At 40.8% G+C, this 5,000-nt stretch overlaps 1 protein-coding gene across 3 annotated transcripts in view; it reads left to right on the forward strand.

Moving 5' to 3' along the window:
- LOC135094175 (uncharacterized) overlaps positions 1-5,000 on the forward strand; it is a 40,155-nt gene that overhangs the window by 11,485 nt on the left and 23,670 nt on the right. The window lies entirely within an intron of this gene.

Below are 5,000 nucleotides of genomic sequence, written 5' to 3' on the forward strand. Positions count from 1 at the left end.
TCCTTTTGTGTCTCCTAACACAAGGGGGCAGTCAGGCTGCCTGCTAAAGACAACTCTCTTCACACAAACTACAAGCACCTAATTACACACACACTTCATTCAAATTTCAAAATTATCATGGCGACTCCTACACCAACCTCGGAGTCCCCATCTGGGGGGGGGGCCACAAATGTCCCCAGGTCGGACTGCTCTTCTGGTATAGACCCTAAGTGTACTGGCACCTAATCAACTTTTTCTTCATTAACTTTTACAACATTGGCGGTCTAAGATCTAATTTTCAATCTGTAGAACACCACCTCTCTTCTGCTAAATCTCATCTTTTCCTCACTGAAACTCAGGTGTCTGAGGCAACTGACAGTAGCCCCTTTTCTGTTCCCTCCTACTTTCTCTATCCTCATTTTCGATCCGAAGCTGGATGCTGCGTTTATGTGCGCAACGACTTAACCTGCTCTCGTGCCCACGCTCTTGAATCTTCCGAGTTTTCCACCATCTGGCTGTGACTACAGAGTCACTCTCAAACTAAATTTATCTGTGATGTATACCTCTCACCTAACTCCTCTCACTATAAGAAATTCTTTGACTACTTAACTTCCAAATTGGAACACATTCTGACTCTCCTTTTGGAGAGATCTCCATTCGTGGAGACTTCAGTGTTTACCAAAAGCTTTGGCTTTCCTCTCTCTTCATCCTAATCTTGGAGATACGCCCAATATTCTTGACCTTTTCTTAACCTCTAATCCTTTTGCTTATGCTGTTTCCCTCTCTTCTCCGTTAGGCTCCTCCGATCACAATCTGGGATTTGGGATCCCCCAAGGCGAAGGTACCTCTGGCGTTTTGTCTCTGGTAATTGTGGGGGACCTGAGGAGGTATTATGCTGATTTTCCTTTGAATGACTACTGCATCCGTGTCAGAGACCCGTCTCTGTGTGCCGAGCGCATAACAGAGGTGATAGTGTCTGGCATAGAGGCGTACATTTCTCACTCTATCTTTTGACTTCTAAACCTTGGTTAAGCACAGCCTGTTCTTGTGCTATACATGATAGGTTGCCTACAAAGGGTACTTGAGCCTTCTATCACCTAAATTTCATGTGCTTTATATTTCTGCCCAGAACCAAGCCAAGTCTGTTCTACTAGCCAAAAACTCCTTCATTAATAGAAAGTGTCAAAATTTTTCAAGAACTAACTCCCCTCGTGACTTCTGGCACCTAGCCTAAAACATCTCCAATAACTTGGATTCTTCATCTTTTCCTCCTTTATTTCAACCAGATGGCACCACTGTCATCTCATCTATTTCTAAAGTTGAACTCTGTTCAAACATTTGCTAAAAATTCTATCTTGGATGATTCAGGCCTTGTTCTTTTCTCCACTCCACCCTCTGACTACTTCATGCTACTCATTAAAATCCATCGCAGTGATGTTTTCCATACCCTCACTGGCCTAAACCCTCGAAAGGCTTATGGATTTAATCCCTTCTATTCTTTTAAACAGTGCCTCTGTGCTTGCATCTTGCCTAGTCAGACTCTTTCATCTCTGTCTATCAGCATCTACCTTTCCTTCCTGTTTGAAGTTTGCTTACATTCAGCCTGTTCCTAAAAAGGGTGACCATTCTAATCACTCAAACTACCGTCCTATTGCTTTAATTTCCTGCCTACCTACAGTTTTGAGTCTATCCTCAACAGGAATTCTTAAACATCTATCATTTCACAACCTTCTATCTGATTGCCAGTATGGGCAAGGCCGCTCTACTGGTGATCTGGCTTTCCTTATTGAGTCTTGGTCATCCTCTTTTAGAGGTTTTAGTGAAACTTTTGCTGTTGTCTTAGACATATCAAAAACTTTTGATAGAGTCTGGCACAAAGCTTTGATTTCCAATCTACCCTCCTATGGCTTCTATCCTTCTCTCTGTTACCTCTTCTCAAGTTTCCTTTCTGACCGTTCTGTTGCTGCTGTGGTAGATGATCAATGTTCTTCTCCTAAATCTATTAACAGTGGTGTTCCTCAGGGTTCTTCTGTCCTGTCACCCACTCTCTTCCTATTATTCGTCAATGATCTAAAACTTCATGTCCCATCCACTCCTATGCTGATGATACCACCCTGCACTTTTCCACCTTTTTTCCCAGACGTCCAACTCTTCAGGAAGTAAACACGTAGAGAAGCAACAGAACGCCTGACTTTTGATGTCTCCAGAATTTCTGATGGGGCAGAGAAAATTTGGTATTGTTCAATGCCTCAAAAACTCAGTTCCTCCATCTATCAGCTCGACACAACCTTGCAGACAACTATCCCCTCTTCTTCAATGACACTCAACTGTCCCCCTCTTCTACACTGAACATCTTCGATTTGCCCTTTACTTATAATCTAAACTGGAAACTTCACATCACATCACTAGCTGAGACAGCTTCCATGCAGTTAGGTGTTCTGAGTCATCTCCGACAGTTTTTCTCACCTCCCCACTGCTGTTAACTCTGTATGGAATATGCTTCATATGCATGGGGATGGAGGGGTTCCACTCATACCGCTCTTCTAGACAGGATGGAATCAAAAGCTTTTCGTCTTATCAACTCCGTTCCTCTAACTGACTGTCTTCAACTTCTTTCCCATCACTGCAATATTGCAACTCTTGCTATCTTCTATCGCTATTTTCATGCTAACTGCTCTTCTGGTCTTGCTAACTGCATGCCTCCCCTCCCGCGGCCTCGCTGCACAAGACTTTCTCTCATCCCTATTCTGTCCACCTCTCTAATGCAAGAGTTAACCATTATTCTCAATCATTCATCCATTTCTCTGATAAACTTTGGAACTTCCTGCTTGCTTCTGTATTTCCTCCTTCCTATGACTTGAACTCTTTCAACAGGGAGGTTTCAAAGCACTTATCCTTCAATTTTCGATGATTCTTTTGACGTTTCTTTTGAGCCTGGCGCCCTAAGTGGATTTTTTTTTTTCCGGTTTTGTTTCCCTTGGCCAGTGACCCTCTTACGTAAAAAAAAAAAAAAAAAAATACATAACGTTACTGACTCAGCAAATGAATGTAATATCACCCAGTGTTCCTAACTTAACTTACATAACTACTAACGTAACTACTTACATTAATCTAGCATACTTAACTGAACCTAATTTACTGAGACAAACCTAACTTCTTCCTTAATCTGACAACCTAATGTTACTAACTCAGCAAGTGAACATACTTCACCTTTCCAACAACTAACTTAAGTATCATAAACCTAACCTAACTTAACCTACTGGAACAAGATTATCTTATTCCCTGATTTTACTTTAATTCTACTTAACATAACATCGCAAATTAATGTAATAAAACCTCACTTTTCGTAACAACTAAAATAAAATAAACACTTCAAACTAACTTACAGAAACAAACGTAACTTCTTCCGCTTGACTTAACATTACAAACTTAACAAATTAACGTAACCTAACCTAACGTACCTAACTTAAACTACCCAACAACATTACTTTCATTTAATCCATATGTACTTTATTTAATCTAACTGAATATATGCAACATCACCTTAACTTAACACGGCCTACCAGTAACGTAGTAACTAAATACTGGTACCTGCTTGAACTGAAAATGACTCTTACTTTACATAACTTAACCTGCAAGACGAGGAAAGAAAGATAGTTATGAAATATTCCTCTTGTCGTGTAAGGAAGAACGAAGAGGAGGAGGAGGAGGAGGGAGAAGAAAAGCAGGAAGAAATAGAACAGCGTCAATTACTAGGAGTAAAAAAAAAAAAAAAAAAAAAAAAAGATTTACTTGTCTTTATTACCTCACCATGAATCTAGAATGAATACTGATTACTGTTACCAAGTGTAAGGACAGGTGTGTATCTACCTGTCCTTCCTTCAATACACGTGTGGGCGGGTGTGGAGAGAGAGAGAGAGAGAGAGGGGGGGGGGGGCAAGAAATCCCACTTTTATGGTAGATTAAGTAACAAAATAACTTGTTGTGATTGAGTGTGTGTGTGTGTGTGTGTGTGTGTGTGTGTGTGTGTGTGTGTGTTTGTCGGTTACTTAGCAGCAGGGTCTACCAGTTACTATGGTTTTGTGTGTGTCTACGTGTTGTTTTTGTATTCGTTTAGCACACACACACACACACACACACACACACACACACACACACACACACACACACACACACACACACACACACACACACACACACACACACACACACACACACGTACGTACGCACCACTTCATCGTGTCTATTTGTATCTTGACTATAGAAGTGAAAAGACGTATGTTGTGGTGGTGGTGGTGGTGGTGGTGATGGTAGTGGTGGTGGTGGTGGTGGTGGTGGTGGTGGTGGGGGGGTGATGGGGGTGGTGGTGGTGATTTTTACGATTTTGTTTATATTTTTCTTTGTGTCTTGTGCAGTCTACACAAACGCGCGCGCGCGCGCACACACACACACACACACACACACACACACACACACACACACACACACACACACACACACACACACACACACACACACCACGATTTCTTCTGAAGATCAATTGTCTTTATAAAATTGACACACACACACACACACACACACACACACACACACACACACACACACACACACACACACACACACACACACACACACACACACACCACGATTTCTTCTGAAGATCAATTGTCTTTATAAAATTGACACACACACACACACACACACACACACACACACACACACACACACACACACACACACACACACACACACACAGAATAATGTTTGCCAAGATTGATTCTGTCATAAAACATTCACGTTGACCCAAAGTGCCCTTGAAGTGTGTGTGTGTGTGTGTGTGAGAACCTGCCGGTCATGTACAATACATTAATCATTTACAGCTGAGAAGTTGATATATGTATATATATATATATATATATATATATATATATATATATATATATATATATATATATATATATATATATATATATATATATATATAATTGATCTCTTATTTTTGTTAAGTAAAGTGATTAATT

Source organism: Scylla paramamosain, chromosome 44 (assembly GCF_035594125.1).
Source record: "Scylla paramamosain isolate STU-SP2022 chromosome 44, ASM3559412v1, whole genome shotgun sequence".
Taxonomy (NCBI): domain Eukaryota; kingdom Metazoa; phylum Arthropoda; class Malacostraca; order Decapoda; family Portunidae; genus Scylla; species Scylla paramamosain.